We start from the raw sequence: 23,049 nt of genomic DNA, 5'->3' as shown, positions 1-23,049 counted from the left end.
TTTTGCAACAAAGACAATGGCTTTCTCCCTTCGACACAATGTGACATGCCCATATAAGTCACATTTCTAAGAACCACCCTAAGAGGGACACTTTATTGGTGTGTCTAAGGGCAGACAGCCCTTTCAACCCTCTCTCCTAGTTCAGGGCACCCTGTTCATTACACAAGTACAAACACATGGAGAATGTGAAGAATATATCTAAGTTTGGCAGTCCTCGCTGCATTCTGCCTGTAGAAGTGCCCCCAAATGGTGTGAACTGAAGCAAAACAGCCGCAGCAGCAAAATGCAATCTCGAGGTCAGAGCAGACCCAGCTGCCCTTGTCTCTTAGACATTCCTGGCTGGAATCCCACTGAGCAAATGTGGGGGAAGAACAGACAAGGCAGGCCTGAGGATCAGGAAATACCCAGCTGCAGCAGGAGAGAGCAATCACCAGACACGTAAACTAAGCAGGCAAACAGCAATTTCCCTTCAGGAGTGCCCCCGAGGGCAGAACTGTAAATTATCCCGGGGTATTTCTTTTCAATCAAGCCCCGACTTTAGCACTGAGTTTTTTAAACCCCGCCTCTTGAGTTACAGCATGGTCCCACAGGGGGTCAGCATTAGGTCCACAAACACAGCCTCCACACTTTCACCTGAAATCTAAATAGAATAATGTCACCCCCATAGAGCAGCTTCCTGATTCAGCCACTTCTGAAATCTTTTTTCCCAAAAATTCTATGGAGAGGGATCGTTACACCCACAAAAGAACAAGTGTTCAAGGAAAACAATCAGTCGCTTCTTTCGTAATCTCAACTGAGTGAAGTGTTAACTAAGGGAAGCCGCACAACTTAGAAATCGAGTGTAATGTTCATTTCTCAGGTATTTATTCCCTTCAAAGTCTACACAGGAAACAGCAGAAAAGATTCATGCACTCATTCTTTGACAACTGCATTTCAGCAATTCTAAAATACACATTTTTTTCCATATTTTAACATTTCTGGAATTGAGATACAGCTGAAAATTAAGATACCAGTTTCCTTCTTTTGGTACATAAAATAGCATGTTACAATTGATTATGTGTGCCACACAGGGACTGCTTCATACTTCTCAACTGAGAAAAACCATCTTTCCCCTTGACTTTGTCCTTTCCTCCCCAGTGCATCCTTGGATAGTGCTACCAGAGAAATCTCTACGGCAAATCTGATCATGTCACCCTTCCCCCTGTTTTGAATGAGCCAATGAATTCCCTTTACCTGTGGGTAAGGAGGGAGTGAGAGGCGTTCATGACATGTCCCAGGACTACTTTCTCAGCATCATCTCCTTGTGCCTTCTGCCAAATGATGAGCACTTCTCTTAATATACCACATTTCTCTCAACTCCATGTTAATTTTTGGGATTCATCTCAAGTATTGACTACTGGAAATCTCTTTCTCTGACATCGTAACTCCCCCACCAAGGTTGAAACAGATGTCCCACCTATATTTTATAGTATTATCACTCTAATTTGGGCCTCTTTACCTCTATCCTCCAAAAGACCATGACTTCTGCAAAGGTAGACTACATCCTGCACGTTTCTAATGCAAAGCCCTTGGGACACTGGGACACAGCCCAGCATGGAGTTGGAGATCAGAGCATAATTAATGAACAGATGGGTGAACAAAGCTCATGACATTTCTCTTCTTTGGTTCATGAGATGACTCACAAATTCACAAAGTTCATGACTTTTAGAGGTCATCAGCGATCGGATAGGGTTTCATTGTCTTCTTGGTTACTCTAAAGCTCAGGTCCCCCTTGTCTGAAAAATGACACTCCTATACTGATGGTCTCTAAGTGCCCTTCTATCTACAATTCTGTTATTTATATTCCAGTGAAAGCTACCTGCTATGCTGCTCAGCTAGCATTGATCCAACACTGTTTTTGAAAATGGATTCTCAGATTGGCAAAACAGCCTAGCTCTCAAGATTCTCAAGGTTGTGTGTTGAGGGGAGAGCATGTCCAAACTCCAGAGGAAATATGTCATTTGAAAATGCATATCCAGTGTAATTTTATACCTGGAAAACAAATACTCTGCTCATTACAAACTGAAGAATATACGGCTTGATAAAGTGATCTTAGCAGATAATGAAAGATAAAGAGCGTGATTCTCAATTGAAGAGACGATAGGATCTTTTTATAAAGTTTATCAAAGGGGGCATGGGTTTTAGAAGTTCACAAAATACTGGTAAAGCAAATGCTAACATGACATGGTCAGGAAGAGTATAGACTGTGATATGAAATTCTGGGTTGAAATTCTAAATCTATCCCTTACTAACTCGCTCTGTGATTCTGAACACGTAATTGCCCCAAGCCTTAGTTTTGTCATCAGTAAAATCGGAATTATCATACACATATCACAGTGTCATTATAGGAATTAAATTTTAAAAGATTGCACATAAATCACCTCCAACAGTGCTTGGCATTTAACAGGCCCCTAATGAATGATCACAATTATTACAACTCTTACTAATATCCCTTCTCCAAACACAGAGACCATGTTATATGCTCCTTTATATTGCATAGAGCACTCGGGATGTACACAGGCACTCAAGAGATACTGGAAAATTGGTGATAGTAATGATGATAATGAGACAAAGCAATAAGTATCCATGGAATGACATTTGATTTTTAAAAATTAGATACTGAAAAGAGATTGTTTCCATGATTCATTAGCTTTTTTTTTTTTTTTTTTGGATCACAGATTTCTTTTTATTCATGAAATACATCATAGATACCAAGAGTGCTTATGATATATGTGTGCAGTTTATATAAAAATTATAATAAATTAAACACAGTGAATATCCATGTACTCACCACCCAGCTTAGGAAACAGAACATTACCACCATCTCTGAAATCATCTGGATGCCCCATGCCCCTCCCTGGTAAGCCCTCCCTCCCACTTCCCAGGGCAACTGCTACCTTTAACATTATGTTTCTCACATTTACCATTTCTTGTTTTTTTAAAAACAACTTGATTAAGATATAATTCGCAAACCATAAAGCACCATTTAACATATACAATTCACTGGTTTGTCGTATATTCACAGATATGTGCAACCATCACTGTGGTAAATTTTAGACTATTTTCACCACTGCAAAAAGAAACCCTATACCTTTTGGCTACCACCCCCTATCCCCTCATCTCCCCACCCTCAGCTCTAAGCAACCACTAATCTACTTTCTGCCCCTGCACATTCTCCTGTTGTGGACATTCCATATGAATGAAATCATCCAATATGTGACCTTTCGTGACAGGCTTCTTTTACTTAGCATAATGTTTTCAAGGTCCAGCCATGTCGTGGCATATATCAGTATTTCATTCCTTTTTGTGGCAGAATAATATTCTATTACATGGAGATACCAATTTTGTTTATCCACTCACCAACTCATGGACATCTGGGTTTCCACCTTTTGGCTATTAAGGACAATGCTGCTCGCACTCATGTACAACTTTTGAATAGATGTATGTTTTCACTTCTCTTGGGCATATAATACCTAAGAATGGAACTTCCCAGTCATATGGTAACTCTGTTTAAACTTTTGAAGAACTGGGTTCACGAGCTTTTATGCTGATTCTCAGAAGACAAAAAGATAAAATTTTATTAATGACTTATGATGCTAGACCAACCAATTCCACCACAGGTAGACCCCCAGTGCCAGGGCAACTCCTCATCTACCTTATAAATAGTTACATATCAATTATTCATAGATGGGCAGATACCATCTTATAAGAATTGAAATTTTCTAGCTGTTAAAGACAGCCAGTAGCAAGAAGAAAAGAAGACTTAATAGAATCAAGGTGTCCCCATTTCCTGACCATTGTTGATTGACTAATTTGACTTTCAGAAGGCCATTTTTAAAACATTTTTCTTTAGACTCAATCCATTATTTTTGTGGATTGTAATTCCAATGATGATATCATTAAAGGTAGAATATATAAATAGACCAATACGGAAGACTTAAAGAAATATCAATCCATTAGGCATAGGCTGTTTTTTCAGACTTACTTTCCAGCAAGTATGTTTATAAAAATTAAGATAAACCTGCTTCCCACCAAGAGTCTGAATTGCCAGGAATATGTCGATAGCACAAGATGACCAGAAAGTGGGCAAGGGGTGGCAAGAAAGAGATTAAGGAAAGGAAACTTCATCTGAGAACCTCTGAAATGTGACATCTGGTAAGTCTATTCACACCCCCACGAATCACTGCAGGTCTGACGTGTCAGTCTCTAAAGCCTTCGATACAAGAGTGCTAAGGGCATCTGTCTGTGATTTTCCTACTGAATGCCTGCCTTGTTTTCCACGGTCTGCCGAACTCCGCTGTTATTAGTCATGGCTGGATTGATGGACAGAGAGAGGTGACAGACCAAAAAGTATATTACTTACCTTTCTGTTAGTATGCGGAGGGGGTTAAGAAGTTGGACAACACAGAAATGTCTCTGAATTTTAATATGGTATTTCTGAGTGTCTCTGACTCATGTTATACCATTGCTCAGAAAAATGTGGGGTGGGCTTCAGGAAACAAGGTTCCTAAATACCCCATGGTAACTGGCAGGAAAATATGCTCACTGTTCAGCTACTCATGTGAACCCTATGTCCCCCTAATCTTGAAGTCCCATTAGTTAAGAACAAAGAGAAAATAAAATAAAATTCTCCTGGTGTCAACTACACTTGAGTTTAAAAGAATTAAAAAAAAAATTAACTACTCCTTGCAAACAAATGGACTTGCAAAATGATAATATATTTAAAAACTGTATTTACATTTGAAACAGAAATATCACTGTAATACATTTATATTTCATAGAAAATACATACGCAAAGGCTTGTATACTTTCTTAAAATCCAAATACATTCAGACAATCCATACACATGAGACATCAGTATGTAACTTCTCAATGAAACTATTCCTGTAACACAACATAAACACTTTTTTTTTTCTTTTCTGCTTAGTTCTATGGTCAAGATCTACAACATTTACAAGACACAAAAATAGTAAAGCAAAGCGTGTCCTAATACCTCTTTAGGCATCCTAACATTTTTTTTTCTTAATCTTGCTGCTGCAGAATTCTTAGATCTTAGAGATGAAGTGATATGTGTAGAGCTGGAAGTGCTGGAAGGAGAAAATACAGTGGCAATACGTGGAGGCTGAATTGATGTTGGCCCAAACACAATTTTCTCATTTACTGATTCTTTTCACACCAGTCACAGTAAATAGCACAGAACTTTTGGAGACACCAAAATAACTGATGCTTTACTATTAGCACTTTTCAAATCAGTCCTCCTTAGACTGTCACCTTGTGCCAGCTCAAAACAGACTTCACAACTGCAAGTTTCCACTGTGTAATTCCAACATTGCTGTATTTTCCCCAAAGAGGTGTGAAACAGGTCAGTGTGCAGAGCTAATAGCATCAAATTGTTATCTAGGGGGAAAGAATGCATACTGTGGAATTGTTAAGATTGCAAAATTGTAAGCCAGCTGCATGTGTCTCTGTATGCAACTCGAGGACCTATATCTTCTCCTTGCACAGTAGTCTGTAATAGAAGCACTGTCCCTAAATAGCTGATGACGGAATCCAGATTCCCCGTTGCAGGGCCCACACAGACCTTCACAACCTGCACCCAGCCCAACTTTCCACCTTCTTGGCCATTATCCTTCTGCCATGTGCCCAAACCAGTGTTACCTTTTTCATATGGCACAATGAGGTAAAGGATGAACCTGCCCAGGGCCTAGGGATTCAGGCCCTAGGACTGACAGAGTCACTGTCTATGCAGATGTGTTACCTTGTGTGGCACTGAGGTTGGGAAGTTCTGCCCAGACACCACTTATGGGAAGGTTTCCATGATTTCCTGGACTTGTCAAGTCACCATCACAACTCCAAGATTCTGCACATGTCATTCCCTCCTCACAGAACACCCTCACTTCTCTGCAAAAATAAATAGTTCTGGGTCGCCTGGGTGGCTCAGTGGATTAAGTGTACAACTCGACTTTTGACTTCGGCTCAGGTCGTGATTCGCGGTTCGTGGGGTCGAGCCCTGCATGGGGCTCTGCGCTGACAGTGCAGAGCTTGCTGGGGATTCTCTCTCCCTCTCTCTCTCTGTCCCTTCCCACTTCTCCCCTCCATAAGCACGCACTCTCTCTCAAGATAAATACATAAACATAAATAAATAGATCTTGTTCTTCAAGATTCCACTCAGACATCATCTGTGCAGCCCTTAGCCTGAAGAATTGGAGACTCTTTTCTGTGCCCTTAGGGCAATTCTCACCCACATAAACCTTCTCCCTATCTGCCTCCTACACCGCAAGTCAACCCATTGAGGGCTTATTTTCATCTGTATCCCCGGAAGTAAGCAGAGTGCCTGACAAATAGTAGGTGCTCCGCTGCTGTTCTCTGAAATAATTTAGAACTCATCCAAAACATGCAGAGAAGAGAGAATTCAAAACCAGTCTCTAGCCAATAGGGATTTATTCTGAAGCGTATGTGTTCAATTTCACTTGTGGCAGTGCTTGCCATTTATGGATTCCTAAAGAAATTCTTTAAAGCCTCCTTCTGAAAGCCAGCATGCAATCTAGAAGATCTCAAGCAGATGTGAACAGCAGTAGGCAAATTCCCTCGGCCCCTGAGCCTCCCTCCCTCTTGGAGGCTGGTTTAGCTGGAGGCCAATCAATCACAAGAGTGCTGGTCTCACTCTGAAATCCAGCAACATTCAGCATCTAGAAATATGTCCTAAAGAAATAATCAGCAATGCATGAGCAATTATGTTCAAGATTATTAAATGTAGCATTATTTATAAGAGCACAAATTGGAAATGGCCTAAATGTTCAACAACAGGGGACTGGTTAAATAAATTATGAACATCTCAATGTTAGAATACTAGGCAGCCATTAAAAAAATCATGTTGATAAGAATTTTTCATGACAGAATAAAGATCACTGCCAGAAAGTACAGAATAAACAATACTACATACAGTTTTATCCAATTTAATTAATAGAAACCTGTATATGAATGTCTGCATTAAGAAGACTGAGAGGAAATGTACTAACATGTTTAGTGGTGTCTATATCTGAATGATGGAGTAACAGGTGATAATAAACTTTGCTGTGTTCTCCATTCTTCTTCAGTATTTTCCATGTTTCCTATACCAAGCATGCTTTACTTTTGCATGAAGTGGGGGAGTTGAGGTAAGATAGAATGAAGAAAAAAAAGAAAGCAGAAGGAAGTGAAGAATGCTGATTGATGGGTTGTCCTGCTCTGGGGAGCACATAATTGTCCAGTCAGGTTCTGGAAATAGGTCCGTTGTCAGTGCCACAGGATACGTAAATAGTAAAGCTCTCCCAGGAATATGTACACAAGGATGGCCAAGTTCTGACTTAGCTTCCGGTAAGCTTACCAGACTCAAAAGTGGATCCAAGTATTGACAGGTTTTCTTGAATTGGTGGAAACCATACTCTGGACCCACAGCTCACTTTCCATCTTCGGACTAAACCAAAGACTTAAAATTATAAGTTTGCTTTTAGTTTCATATTTAGAGATATATAGAGGTTTTAAGAAATCACACCAAATTCTTCCCTTGAAGTTCTCATTTTCCTCAGAGAAAATGCTAGATTCAGATCACTGCCAGGAAGACATTTCTTCTCCATCTATACTCTCCTACTACTCTGTTTTCTAAAAACAAGTAAAATTCTATTTTATTCCCAGTGTTGCTGAAAAAAATTTGTAGAAACACCCAGGATGTGGAAGAGATTGATGAACAGAAGGAGTGGATGGTGTCAAAGAAGGCAACGGAAGAGTCTCCTGAGCATCATATGCCTCGAAGAAGCTGAGATGAGACAGAGCCTAAAAGCACCCTTTGGATTTGGCTTCTAGTGAGCACTGATGATCTTTACCAGAGCGATTTGGGCAGAACCAAAGTCTGCATCACATAGGGCAAAAACTATGAACTATTCTTTATGAGGCTTGTCTAAGAATGGCAGGAGAAACATAGGCCAGTGATCACAAGATCAAGAGAAGAATCCAAATCTGTGTTTGAAGCTACAGTGAGGAAGCAAAGAAAGGAAGACCAAGGAATATTCAAGACAAAAGGGAATAATGGTGGAGCAGGTCTAGCCCTAAAAGAAAAAAAAAGGGGGGCTAAGAACCAGAGCCTAGTGAGAGATCACTCTTGAGCAAAAGAGGCACTTTGTCTTCCAGGGCTCAACCCAGTGATTCTTACCCAGGGAGCCCATCAGAATCTCCTGAGAAGATTTTACAACCCCCACACAGCTGGACCCCACCTGCTGTACTATCCTCTTAAACGACGGGGAGCAAGCTGATAATTTTCTAAAGTTCTGATGTGATTCTGATGCACACTGATGGGGAAAGAGGAGAGGGTGAGTTCTGAGGGAAACATGTCCATAGGTGTAAGGGCAGGAAATTGAAGGAAGAAAGAGTTCAAAGTTCTGTCAACACAAGACGTAGGTCAGGTAGAGAAAGAAGGCAGGAGGTGAGCGGAGCAGTGAAGTCTTAGCATGGCCCCCGGGTATGGCTCAGAGCAAGGCATCTGGGAGCAGGAAGCAGGAACAGCCATCTTACAGAATGTCCAGGAGCACTAATAAACACCATGGAAGTGTTTTCCCCAGGAGGGCTCAGCAATGCAAAGGGCCAATGAGAAGGAGATGGTCAGATGAATCTAAATGTGGGGCTCCATGGGGAATTGACATAAAAGAGCAAAGAAGCAATTTCATATCAACTTCATAGGGCTGTTGGAAGAATTACATAATGCATTTAAATGTAGCCCAGTGTCTCACACAAAACAAGAGTTCAATAAATGCTAGCTGTTATTGTCATTGCTGCTACTGCTGTTGTTATTTACTCCTGGAACCAGGCATAGGGATCCCTGTTTCTTAGGGACCTGTAAAATGTAAGTCAGCAGTTACTTGTCAATTAACAGGAAAATTCACAAACTATGTGGGGTGTTAAACCCTTCAAACAAGAGATGTTAATGACCATGTATTTGTATAGGTTTCCATTTATACTTACTTTTGAATAGTTAGTGGTTCAGCATTCTTGTGATAATGACTAAAGATAACTGGTACCATTTCTACCATGAATATGGCAGCACAAAAGATTTTAAAAATTGAATGGTAAATAATGCTGTTTTTAGAAAGTCCACGTGAGGCTGGGCCTGTGTATTCCGTTATTGCTGCCCCCACCTCATTTTAAAAGCATTTGTGGAGGTTGTCAAAGACACATACAGAACAAAATTAAGAAAAGAAAGTGAGGCAATCAGTGTAAAGAAAACTAAAGGGTAGGGGAATATACACTTGTTGCCCAATGGAAGTGAAAGGACATGCTAACCAGTCCTTTTTCTTGATGCCAGTGGTGGGCATAAAATTTGGCTGTGAATCACCTAGCAGTGAATGCAAAGAGAAGAACAGGACCCACACCATAACTCACAGTTTCCAGTAGTAAGGGAAAATGCCGGTAATGTTGTTACTGAAATATAAACATTTCTTCCTTTATATATTGACAGCAATACAGTGAACAATGCCTATAATACTCTCTTTACAAGTCAGGCAAGATCTGACTCAGAGAGGCAAAGGATGGCAGTGAAGGGAAGCCCAGGATTGGCCAAGGGCACAGGCTGTCCACCCGGAGTGATCAGAGGCTCCAGGAGAAATGACTCCAAGCGGAATACCTGCTGCAGCTAAATATATGGTGAGAGGGAAGTTCATACACAGGGCAAGAGTGTAGGGATACACTGGCGACGATGAGTACATGAGATACCAATCAGACACACAAGAGCTTTGCATTACAAAAGGGAGGGCATTACTATCTATACCCATTCCTGACATAAAGAAACAAGAGAAGCCTGGTAAGAAATTCATGAAAATGGCTACTTACAGGAGGCAGAGGGACATGAATAGATTAGGACAAGCACAAGAGTGAGGCTTTTTTAAATGTTTATTTTTGGGAGAGAGAGACAAAGCAAGAGCAGGGGAAGGGTAGAGAGAGAGGGAGACACAGAATCCAAAGCAGGCTCCAGGCTTTGAGCTGTCAGCACAGAGCCCTACACGGGGCTTGAACCCATGAACCATGAGATCATGACCTGAGCCAAAGTCAGACACTTAACCGACTGAGCTACCCAGGAGCCCCTGGAATGAGACTTTTGAAGGTACACCTTTTATGTTGCTTTAACTTTTGAGCCATGTCCACGTATTACCTATTCAAAAAATAAATAAAAAGAAAACAAACACTAAAGACCAAAAAAATAAAAAAGAATGTTGCATCCTATGAAATTGATGGCCAGTGAGAGGTGTTACTTGTTCTGGTTTTTCACAGCAACAACTCTTGACCTACACCTGGCTTTCTATATCACACACATCTACAGAGAATCAATGACAAAAGGTCACAGGACCTGGCTACAGCCTTGAAAATGAAATCGATGTAGAAAAGAAGTGGGAAGAAGCATTTCCAATTTATCAAAACATGAAATATAGCCACTTGTTTTCTATACAAGTAATAGTGGCTATGTACCCATAGTATAACCTATGTGCGTGTATAGAAATCTAGTAACAAGTTGTTTTTCATGGGGGCACTATTAGAATTGTGTGCAGAGTAATTCTTTAAAAAAAATTTTATTTATTTATTTTGAGAAAGAGAGAGAGTGTGTGAGCAGGGGAGGAACAGAGAGAGAGAAAGAGAGAGAACCCCAAGCAGGGTCTGCACTGGCAGCACCGAGCCTGATGCGGGGCTCAAACTCACGAGCTGGGGGATTATGACCTGAGCTGGAACGAAGAGTTGGAGGCTTAACTGACTGAGCCACCCAGGCGCCCCCTGAGTACAGTAATTCTTTGTTAAGCTAGGCTGCTCTGCTCATTGCAAAGGGTTTAGCATCCCTCGTCCCTGCCCACCGAATGCCATTCTGACTCCTCATTTATTGTGACAACCAAAAATGCCTGCCCCAGCACCCTACATTTCCAGAAACCTCTACCCCTGACTGAGAACCACCGGAAGCAATAAGTAAAAAGAATTGAAACTAAAACTTGCCAACTTTTTTCCCATCACTGCAACTAATTTTCATCAGTTAATTAATTTAATGAATTTCCATAACACATTCGTTAAGAAATCATCAGCAATCTGATCTTACAAATGTTTGGCTGTTACTAAAAATAGTTGTGCCTTGAGTTAAAAAAAAAAAACTGATCTAAAGAAAATTTGAGGAATCTAGAATCCCTGCCAGCTTTCAGTCAAACCGACTTCACAGAACGCAGTTTATTTTTTTTAAGTTCATATATATTCTCTCATTGATTATGCTAATTAAATCTCTTAAGAGTCCTGTGAGTTTGGCAAGGAAAAGAGTATTTCCCCCATTTTCACAGGCAGGGAGTCAAAGGCTTAGAGTAGTTAAGCAATTTTTCCAAGCTCATAATTGACAGAACTTGGGGTAGAAACCAGAACTTTTGGTTGCCAGGCTCTGGCAGTTTTTTCTTCTCACTCTAGATAGTATTTCCTCTCTGCCAAGCCAGGAACACACTGACTCAATTCAAACCTTTAACTCAGTAATTATAAATTTGAAATGTAGCATCTTCTTTTGAAATAGTTAAGGCAGAAAGAATGGTCCTCAGAATGGTCTGACTTGAAACTCAATAAAGCTGACTTTATAAGTTCGCAAAGGTGATAGAGGTAGGTGCAGCCATTATTCCGTTTTACAGGTGAGGAAATGGAGGTAGAGAAAGGAGGAAGCACTGTGTGTCAAAGGTCACACATTAATAAGGGTGGGATTTGAATGCCGGCAGTCTAGCTCTGAAGAGAAAACTTCTAATCAATTAAACTTAAAAATAAATCACAAGAAAAATTGGTAGATGGGATGCTTTAGATAAGCAATGAGACATTCTCTTTTGGCTTTGTAAATAACATTTAAATCAGTATCCCTCATTAAATGTTGGTTGATTTGTAAAAGCAATTTCACAGAATAGAAACAATCATGTAGGGGCACCTGCCAGGCTCAGTTGGTTGAGCATGTGACTCTTGATCTTGAGGTTGTGTGGGTTCGAGCCCCATGTTGACATTAGTTAAAAATAAGAAAATCTTAAAAAGAAAAGAAAAGAAAAGAAAAAGAAAAGAAAAGAAAAAGAAAAGAAAAGAAAAAAGAAAAGAAATAAAAGAAACAATCATGCAGCTAGTCAAATTACCCAGTATTTTAACTACTCAAGCAGCAGGCAGATAGTAAGTTACTGATTTTCTACTCCAATAATACTTCTGTGATAACGAAATAACTCAGAAATAAATAAGACTCTTGGACATCTTATTTGGACGACATGAAGGATTTATAATTTTTCTACCCTTCCTTTACCAATGTATACCTTGAAAAGACTAAGTACGCAAATGCACAAAGAATTCCCTAACACCAATAGGGCAAAAAAATGCAACAAAATAGAAGCAGACAGCAGTCTGACTTAATTCAAACAATTTCAAAATAGAGGTGAAGCAGCTGACTCTATTCTACTCCCTGTAGCAGGTTATAATGGTCACGATGGATAACCAATGCAGAAGATGTTTTCTCCTCCACAATTTCGACAGAGAATCTCAAAACTCTATTTGTTAGCCAAGTTTACTCTCTAGAAATAAGAGTATGATGTCCTACTAGGAAATACTACTTAAATTAAAAATTCACAGTTGTCAAACACTTTAACAGAGAGGGTCGTGTTCATGCCTGAAAATCCAAATCAGGTGGAAGGCAAGTGAGAAATTAAGGAAAAGCCTGAGCTGTAGCCAAAGAAATCATTGTCTGACTCCTCAGAAGAACCAGAGCTCTACAGAGGTAAGAAAGAAAGGGCTGGAGAAAAGGCAGTTAGTAAAACTCTTGTGTGGCCTAAACTTCATCATAATTTATGTTTCATGCCACAGTATAGGCGGACGGGTATATGTGGGCCTATAAAACCAGGATTACAACGCACAACCGAGTTAATAATTACGTTGTCAATAACCAATGACCAAAGAAGAGCTAGAAGAAAAAGCACAGCGTCTACTTGCTACTGGTTCGGTGATGGTCCCTGCTGCTACTAGACATTCATTAATCGCAGAGCCTTATGGTTACTCCACTACACCGTCTTCCTAGATGACAGAAATCTGATGCCAGTGTGCATTCCAGGAGTTGCCTGGCAGGGCTCTGGAGCCAGACCAACACAGCATCAGGGACTGAGAAGAACCCAGAGTTCTGCGGTGTGCAGCAGACACTCCACATACTGAGAGCAAACATGGTCCAAAGGCTCTCTAGAAAAGATCCCCCAAGTTAACCAGCCAGAGCAAGAGACCATGTCCCCATTTTACAGATGGCAAACAGAGGCACACGGAAGTGTGATATTCTTCAGTTCACTGGGTCAATACTGAATACCTGAAATAGCAAGCTTAGTAATTGGTTGTAGGGATCATAATAGATCCCATAAGACTAAACCTAGAAGAAAGGAGGAAGAAGGCAGAAGTGGAGGAGGCCCTTCCAGCTGAGCTTAGTTTAGGGGGCGGAAGTGGGTAGAGATAGAAGAACACAGGAAGAGGCCCTTCCAGTAGTGGGCAGGAGAGGAAAGGTCAGGAGGAGTTAGAAGGGGATGGGGACTGGAAGGGGATCTCCACTGGTATGTAGTGTGTAAAAGAGGGGAAGGAAAAGCAGAAATGGCTGTTGAGCCAAAGAAAGTGGGAGAAACAAGTAAAAGAGAACGAGGGCGGCTCTTACAGCAGTCAGTGTGGAAGGGGAGGGAGGTGGGCACAGGGGATGATGAGGATCTTGGCAGGAGTGTCATAAAAAGAAAGCAAGCATCTCTCTAGACGACCTTCAGTACTGCTAAGATTCCAGTAACTTTCCAGAGTTATCTGTTGCAAATTTAGAAACTCTTTTGCTTGTAAAATGAAAACAGCCTTGTTGCTGTGGTCCATTTTCTCTCATTTAAAATGGAGTGGGGCTGGGGGGACAGTTGGCCACCATTATTGAAATAGCAATTTTCATTGGCTTTGTGGCACCTTAAACAGTCTGGGAGGCAAATATTCGCCCTCCCCTGTTCCACACTGGCAGGGAGAGCCAGGTACGCAACGAAGCAGCCACCTACCCTCTGCAAATCGGCACTGGGTAAATACTCTACTGGAATAACAGAGCCTATACCTCCGTTTTCCAGGGGAACAGGAACATCCAAGAGTTTAATGTTTTTAACTTTCATCTAGCGAGTGTTTTGAAGCTCTGGCTACGGGCTGGACTTCCCTAAGTATGCATGAGGAAACACGGGGATGTCCCACTATGGAACACACATGAGAATCTAAGAGCTGTGAGCTGTGCCTATCTACCACATTAGGCTCATCCGAGCATCTGCTGTAGCATCATCAATAGTCCAGAAAGGAAGGAGTCCAGGTGCCTCATGGCTGCTTCCTGTCTCCAATCCCTTCAGTAATTACGGTTCTGAGTCAGCTTTCATAACCCGCAGTGAATGACACACCTACTCTGAAGCACACATCCTGATATAACCAAGCCCATAAAAGGCTAAAGATAAAAGAGAAAATCATAACAGTATGATGGGAATCATAACAAGATATAATTTCCATAAAAATCATCTCGGTGGCAGCTTCTTCTAAAAAAAAGGGTAAAGTAAACATAATATCTCTCACATTACATTTATGTTCTGTACCTGGTATAAATTCTATTTCTTCATTAAATAGAAAGGAGGGAAAAGTCTACATAGAGAACTAAAATATTACATGAGGGTTTTTTTTCCCCATTCAATTTGGAAAGTTTTTGCAAAAGTGGATCATTTATTTATGAAAGCCCTAACTTTCTGATCGTATTTAATGAAGAAAGCTTTAGCTCTGATGAAGGGAAAAGACCACAGTGGCTCATTTAGCCACCAAGGGAAGCTTTGACAAAGGTGGGGACCAAGACTCGTCAAGGAAGGCCCCTACAGCATGGAGGCTTGGGTAATGGCCATCAGATTCATTCTGCCACTAAGGACCTTTACTTGGTATCAGAAGGTGGACATGCTGGGGGTGCCTGGGTGGCTCAGTCAGTTCAGCGTCCAACTTCAGCTCAGGTCATGATCTCACGGTTCATGAGTTCAAGCCCCTTGTCAGGCTCTGTGCTGATAGCTCAGAGCCTGGACCCTGCTTCAGATCCTGTGTCTCCTTCTCTCTCTGCCTCTCCCCCACCCATGCTGTCTCTCCCTCTCTCAAAAATAAACATTAAAAAAAGAAAAAGAAGAAGATGGACATTCTGTACTCTTGGAGGCAGAAGATATCAGAAAGCAGGCAGATATGGATCAAATCCAGGCTATGGCACTCATCAGCTGCCTCAGTTGTGTTACTTAATTTCTCCGAGCCTCAGTTCCTTTGATAGTCAGATGAGAATGAGAACAGTACCTACCTCAGTGGGTTGTCATAATGAGATGAAATGTTAAAGGTTCTGGCTCGGACAACACATACCAGCCCTCTTTCACTTCCCCTTACCTCTCCTATGGCTGAACCCCAGACCAGCAGAACAGGACACTAAACATCTCTAAATTTCATTTTCTTCAGCTATGAACTGATGAAGGCTGATATATGGGAAAGCATTACATGTATGTACCAACATTAGGAAATATTGTTATAGTGCCAATCAGCACCCCTTCCTCAAAATTATATTTCATGGAATAAGAGTAAGAAGCATCTCTCAGACAGTTTCTACCCCATCTGTTTACCGCTAAATGTTGATATACTTTTATATTAGTGTCCCCTGAGGGGGATTAAACTGTGCTTTATAGTTATTTTCATTTTCATTTTGTGCATTTAATTAATGCTTTTATCTCTGTGCTCACACTCTGGGGTAAAATTTGAGAAAACCAGAATCTGAAAGGGTAAAGACAAATATTAGCAGTAAGCAACTTGATTCTTACTTATCCTTGCACCCGCAACCCAAAACGCATTGAAAATTTAGCAAACACGTAGTGGGATTAAAGCAACAACAACAACAACAACAACAACAACAACAACAACAAGACAAGCATCAAGAAAAAAAGGAACATGCGTTCCCCTGGGTGAAATTTGCCCTAGAATCCTCAGTACCTAAGTGCCCAGCACTTTCTCCATCTGGAGAAACAAAACAACTTCAATCTACCATCACCCATTATTGAGAAGAAAAAGTTAAAAACTAAATCTGAAAGGCACTAACATTCTTCTCCTGATATGTATCTCCACTGAGTGAACAGAAGGGCCACATGTAGCCTCCAGATGTACATGGCCTTCAACTCCAAGCTGTTTAAAATACACAAACCATAGCCCCCTTTCCCCCATTGTTGAGAAGATGAGGAGCTCGATGGACAGGTGAAGGCTGGGATTGAACCCCATCCTACCATCTCCTCCACACCACATGTGCCTGGTGGCTTTCAGAGAAACACCAGTGCACCTAGTCACTCTGTCTTCTCATTCAGGATGCCAAATGCTAACTAACCATAATCAGGAGTTTTGATTATGGAGTTTTCTCTTTCTCTCTCCATTCTTAGTACGAACACCATGTTTTCTCTAACTTCTAATCATTTTTCCTCTGTCCTTTCTGCCAATTTCTAGGTTCTTCCCACCCATCCCAGTGTTTCTTCTGGCCAGTGCTTTGCACTAGCTTTGCATGGATATCATGCCAGAAGAATGGAAATTTATATTCACAATTTTGTAACAAACAGGTAAGGCAAAGTTAAATAAAGAGAAATCAGAAGCCAGATGAGAGCAGCAATTTATACAGGGTTCTTTGGTCCACTGGGAATCTTAAAAGAACCCCAACAACATCAGTTTAAAGAGGTTCTCAGCATCTGACTGTAGAAATACACAATTTTGGACAAAGTATCTTCTCTCCTCTGAGAGTGAAGAATAAACATCTCCTGACTCTGGTTCTCTAATGCTAGATAACCAATGACTTCAAAATTTAGTGGCTCAAAATAACAGCTTTTTGTTATTTGTCATGATTCTAGGGGCTCTTGCTTCCCATCTGAAGCTCAAATCACCTGAAGGCTTTTCCTCACATGCTGGCATCTTGCTGAGATCACTGGTTGGCATCCCTCTCTCCAGACAACCTCTCCAAACAAGTATCTTAGACTTCTTCCCCACAGGCCAGTCTCAGAATAGTCGGACTTCTTGCATGGCAGCTGGCTGCTCCCAGAGCAAGTATTCTGATACGCAGGAAGTCAAGGCTGAAGTCTCTTAAAACCTTTGCCCAAAAAACTGGAAGTCACTTCTGCCATACTTTATACAACAAAGCTGTCATCAGACCCATTCAGATTGAAAGGGAAAGGGGGGCAGACCCCACCCGTCAAGAGAAGAACCGAGTTTGAAGACCGCATTAACAAACCACACTCAGATAGCCTTGCATGATCTCCATCACAAACGTGGGGCTGATGGCAGACTGAGCCCTAGCGGATCATCTACACATGTAGATGCCTACTCCCACAGGACAACATAATCTTAATGCTGGGAGATAAAAGGAGGCATTGGTCAACTGTGCTAGTTGGCTATTCACAGTGCTTTCATTTCACTGCCAGTCACCAAGGTTGGGGAAGTGACTGGAAAGAAAGAATAAGAGCTTTCTTTGATCACTAACAAGTCATCAAATTTCCATATGCATTGCCTGTGTTTTAATGTCTCCCGGTTAAAAAAAAATACCATTTGTATTTTCATGGAGGTACAATAGGTTTAACTTCAAATTTTGATCATTTTAAGACTTCACTGCTCCTCTACTTGTACTGGTCCTCCAAGTGCAGATGAATGGATAATTAGTCAGCGTTATTGGACAAATAGATTTGCAGGACATTAGCAATGTAAACTCATGCTTGAATTCCTGCTGTGAATATTCATTTAGATAAGCAGCAAAACTTCAGGTTATTTTAAATTAGACCCAGACATCAATCCTACGACTACTGGAGACTGTATCTGTATATAAAACTGCTCATTAAAGCCAGGCAAGAAAGAAGTAACTCCTGGAAAGGCCAACTGAGCAATTACACCAAAGCTTATCCTCACCAGTGACTCGTTAATGAATATCTCTGGTGTTCCAGCCCTGGAAGAACCCACAAAGGACAAGGCAAGGAGTTTTCAGTTTTAGATGACTACTAAACCCAGAGGGAACTGGTTCTCTTTGAATCCTTTGTCTTCCCCCTTCCTGATAACTGCAGGCAAGTAGGTGGCTTTTTTTGCCCTGCTTGTCTGGTTTCATAACAGCCTATTTCAAATTTGCTGAGTGACTTCTTCAGAAATCTCCTATCATCAGTTACTTGAGTTCTTCCTTGCCCCACATGGTCAAAATAAGATAGGACAGCTCTAATAGCTCTTCAGCGGAGGGGAGGGCAGTTCTTCCCTGGTGCGGACAAGGCAAGGGGGACAGTGAGGCAACATCAAGAGCTTCTTGCTTCACCGGCATCAAGTGTCCAGAGTACAGCACAGACAGCAGCTTATGGTGACCAGGATGGGCATGGAGAAAAGGGTGCACAGTGTCAACATGGAAACTGGGTTAAGAAAGTCCCGGGGGAAAAAATAGATAGCTAATTAGAGTTTTCCAATCAACACACACAAACCGGAATGGATTTTCAAAGATGTTCCTCTTTTTTTGTGTGCCAGAATTTAAGCCTTTTTCTGAGCACCAGGAAGTTACAGCCGACAGAAGGGGATTTGGTGATAGAAAATAATAATAAAAGAAAGTGATCATAAAAGAGCTATTCGTTGAGCCCTTACAATATGCCAGGTGGATACTATGACTAATCGCATTTTACACATGAGGAAAATGGGGCACAAATACATTTAATAACCAGACGAAGAGCACTTAGCAAGCCGGAGGGCAGAGCTGCCCAACAATGGAGTTCATACTCTTCACTACCACTAGTATAAAGATGAAACAGAAGTTTTCTGACTGGACAAGGCTGGTATCTAATCCCAACTCCATCATTACTGTGCCTGACCGTGACTTTAGTTGTTAGCCTCTAGGAGCCTCAGTTTCCTCACTTAATTCTTCCAGGTGCTATGAATTCCCAGAACATAGTTGGTTTTCAATAAACTATAGGTATTTTTATCATGCAGGCCAGAGGGAAAATGGTCAAGTTAACAACATAAACCACAATAATGAGAAGGAAACCCAGAAGCATCAGGAACATGAACACTCCATGCTGAGCTGAGCAGGAAAACCGTACCTTAGAGAGGACTCTTTCTAGGGCCTTGATCCCCTCTTCACACGTGAACTAGACCCAATCTTGAGAGAGTCTGTATAGTCTGTGTTCACAACTCAAAGAATTAACATAGGTTTTCCTTTCCCTTTTACCTGGAGATATAAAAATACATAATATCTGACATACAAAACTATATTTTTACTCATATCCAATCTTTTCTAACTCCAACAGGTCTCTACATCTGATTCTAAATTAAGTCCTCTCCAGGCACAGTTCTGATTAAATCCCACTGGCTTCAGAGCCATTGAATCATCTTCAATGCCAAGTGAATGAAATCCAATCTCTGTGGTCTTGCCTCCTCTACCTCACAGCAGAGATTTAGGCTTCCATCCTAATGCTATCTTCCCTCATGCCTCATCTAGAACTCCTCTTCTAGGAAGGACAAGGCCCATCAGCCCACTTCTCCCTGGACATATTTACCTTGGCTCATACCCTTCTATTGTGTTTGTACTGGCTGGTTCCCCTGAGCACATGCTCATTCTCTCCTGCTCAAATCCCTATGATTTGTTAAGACCCCACTAAAGGGCCTTCTCTTCCAATAAAACTCCTGATACAGTCTGAATGTTTGAGCCTCCCCTAAAATTCATATGTTGACATTCGAACCCCCAAGGTGATGGTATTAGGAAGTAGGCCTTTAGGAAGTGATTAGGTCATGGGAGTGAGCCTCATTAATGGCATTAGTGCCCTTATTTTTAAAAAGGGCCCAGAGAGCTTCCTTGTCTCTTTCACTGTGAGAAGATGCTCTTAAGTCTGTGACGCAGCAAAGGGCCCTTACCCCAACCATGCTGGTGCCCCGGTCACACAGTGATAAATATCTGTTGTTTATAAGCTGCCCAGCATGTAATATTTTTGTGTAGAGCCCAAACAGACTAAGACACACATCCCATAAGCAGTTCAGGCCCCAGTAATCCATCCTCTTCTTCCTCTAGATTCCTACCATGTATATAGCCTTCTTCTCTCCAATGCATGTATACACGGTTCAGTATTGCTATGTAACTTCTCCCAGGGAAATCCTTCTCTCTCCAATGATGCCCATATGCAACTTGAGACAACATATATGATTAAGAGTATAGGGTTGTAGTCGGGCAAATCTAAAGTCAAAGCACAGCTCTGCAATTTTCTAGCTATATGACCTTGAGCAAGCTATTTAACCTCTCTAAATAGTATTTTCCTCTCCTATAAAATAGGATAATAATATCAGTCATCTCCTATGATCTGGGGGTGGGTTCATACCAGGCACATATGAGTGCTGAATAACGTCAGCTATAATTATTATCAATACCCATTTCTCATACTTTTTTCTATCCCCGATAGCACTATCTAATCTATGTATCTATCCAACCACCTATCCATTCATCCATCTTTCCATCTATCTGTGTAAGACACTCAATGAATCTTTGCCTACTGCCTAATTTGGATGCACCAATCCTTCTCAAATTTCCATTTCTCCAAGAAGCTCAAAGCTGTTTCTAGTTTATTAATCTGGCATTGAAACTCAAGAAGAGTCTCCAGATAGGATCTCACAGAGAGCCTGCGGATTTCCAGGAGGCTGAAAGGGGAGTGAAAAGTGATCATTTCCTTAGTTGAGATATGCTGGTTTGAAGAACAGCTGAATAATTCATTAGGTCTTTTAAGGTACATTGATCAGATTCTGCTCTTTGAGAAGCATTTTACCTTGAAGTAAACTATTTGTCATTCTCCTTTCAAATGAGAGGTAGATAATAGACTGCCTCTCTTTAACAAAACTATAATAAAGGTCTAAATGATAATAATCCCTTAGACTTGCAGAGTGCATCACAGTTTATAAAGCACATTCATATCTATCATCCCATTCCATCCTTCCAACAGCCCCATCAGACAACCAGAGGGCTTATCTCAGTGTGATAAATGGGAATGCTCAGGAATGTTCAAGAGCTTTCCCACATGCCAATTTGTTGGTTCAAATATTCCAACTCCTAATTCAGTGCTCCTTTTACAGCACCATAGGATTTAAAACTATTTGCGCATCTTTACAAAGAGATACGCAGCTGGAAAGAATGGACCCCACTGCTAATTTGTATTCTGGCTAAAGTACTTGTGTTATCACCTTGGAGATATGAATGCAAAGCAAAACTGTCAAATGGCATGTAAGGCAGTTCAATACTTACATGAGGCTAAGTGGGAGACCTTGGTTGAAAGTCTATTTTAATGCAGCCATTTCCAGGGTCTTTCATACTTGTTTTCCTAGAGTGAAACAGTATACAGCTCCAGCCTCCAGGAATTTCCTGTTTCCATACTCAGTGTGGACCACATTTTGGTACGCTTCCTACACCTACTGTTCTACCAGGACCCCTCACCCACTGCCCTCCAGCTGCCCAACCAGCTACCTGGCTCCCCCTGAGACGTAGAGCATGTTCTAACTGAACACCTATTTGGGGGCTATTTCCATCTGCAACCTGCTCCCTTCTCTCATTCACACCTCTGAGCAACTACCTCAGAGAGACCTTCAGCCCATCTTATCACATACCATCCACACGCACACACCCTGTAACCACTTCCCTACTGTTTCATCATGGTACTTATCACAATTTGACACTTCACAATTCTTTTATGTCTCTGTTTATGAGTGGTCTCCCCTCTAGAATGTAAGTTCCATAAAGACAGGCTTTTGTTTGGTTCACCACTATCCCACCAGTACTTAGAACAGTGCCTGACAATAAGAAGCTCCCAATAAATACTTGTTGAATAAGGGAATGCAGTCTACAAATTTCCCTGTTTAGAACCTCTACTTCTTCCGATGTGAAAAGATTCTTACACATGAAACTAAAAGAACAGAAATGAATCTCACAACTAGGACAAACGCAGAGGCAATCAGTGCCATGGAAGGGATGCAAAACATGTGGGCAGAATCCTTGAGACCAGAACAACCATGACTGCAACTAGGTTACATCACTAGAGCTAATGCCATTCACTCGATAAGAACAGATTAATGACCAATACTCCTCTCCTACCCCAACCAACTGACTGTCTCATTGCCTAAGGCAATTCCATCAAATGCCTCCAGCTGTTTCTTTTGAAAAAAGATTCAAGTTATTTCCTGGATTTCACATGTATGACAATAAATTGGCATTTACCACCTGGGAGTAGCACAACCTGCCACTACCCATTTCAATCTGATACAGTAACAACTACTCAACATTGGTCATGAAGCATTCTTCCTAAAAATATTTAACCTGTATGTAATAATGACAAAATCATCACATGTCCAGAAGGTGGGATATTAACCAGGGTAACTGGCCAGGACTCCAAAAAAATCAGTGTCAGGAAGAAAAAAAAGGGACTGGAAGACTCTCCTAGATTAAATACATAATACATACATACAAACGAATGAATGAATGAATGAATGAATGAGTAAATAAATAAATAACTAGGTCGGATCCTGGGATGGGGAAAACAACTAAAATTAGGAAACTGGGAAAATTTAATATGGAATGCATAGTTTACAGAAGCTCCATCAGCTATACCCATTTACTCTGCATTATTGAAAACCAAGATCCAGTTTATCATCAGTCACCCCTACAAGTAATCATTATGCATTTTCCACATACATCACGTCCTCTAGTTACATACATCTGGTCACAATAAAATCTGCATCCTGAGTTCAATAGGGCTTAGCCTCCGCGGAGCATCTTTAATGCTAACTGGAAGAGACAGGGTTTATACATGCTTATTTAGAAGATGATTATGAAAACTGTATTCCCTAAGCCTGCCTTTTGGATTTTTATTATTCCTTCTATTTCTCCACCTCCCTCCCTCTCTCTTTGCATTGGCAGGAGTGGGGGATATGTCAATTAACATTTAG

The 23,049-nt window shown here is 41.1% G+C and overlaps 1 protein-coding gene and 1 long non-coding RNA gene across 8 annotated transcripts in view; one reads left to right on the top strand and one right to left on the bottom strand.

Moving 5' to 3' along the window:
* The window catches only part of TNIK (TRAF2 and NCK interacting kinase), a 442,546-nt gene that overhangs the window by 330,590 nt on the left and 88,907 nt on the right, over nt 1-23,049 (bottom strand). The gene's annotated exons all lie outside the window — the stretch shown is intronic.
* LOC122229765 lies at nt 15,249-20,341 on the top strand. Its single transcript, XR_006207128.1, has 3 exons — nt 15,249-15,587; nt 16,573-16,682; nt 16,968-20,341. It is a non-coding gene; the product is annotated as an uncharacterized LOC122229765 (long non-coding RNA).

This window comes from Panthera leo, chromosome C2, assembly GCF_018350215.1.
Source record: "Panthera leo isolate Ple1 chromosome C2, P.leo_Ple1_pat1.1, whole genome shotgun sequence".
NCBI classification, from domain to species: Eukaryota; Metazoa; Chordata; class Mammalia; order Carnivora; family Felidae; genus Panthera; species Panthera leo.
Note: the sequence above shows the minus strand (reverse complement) of the source record. Positions and strands in the feature narration are given on the sequence as shown.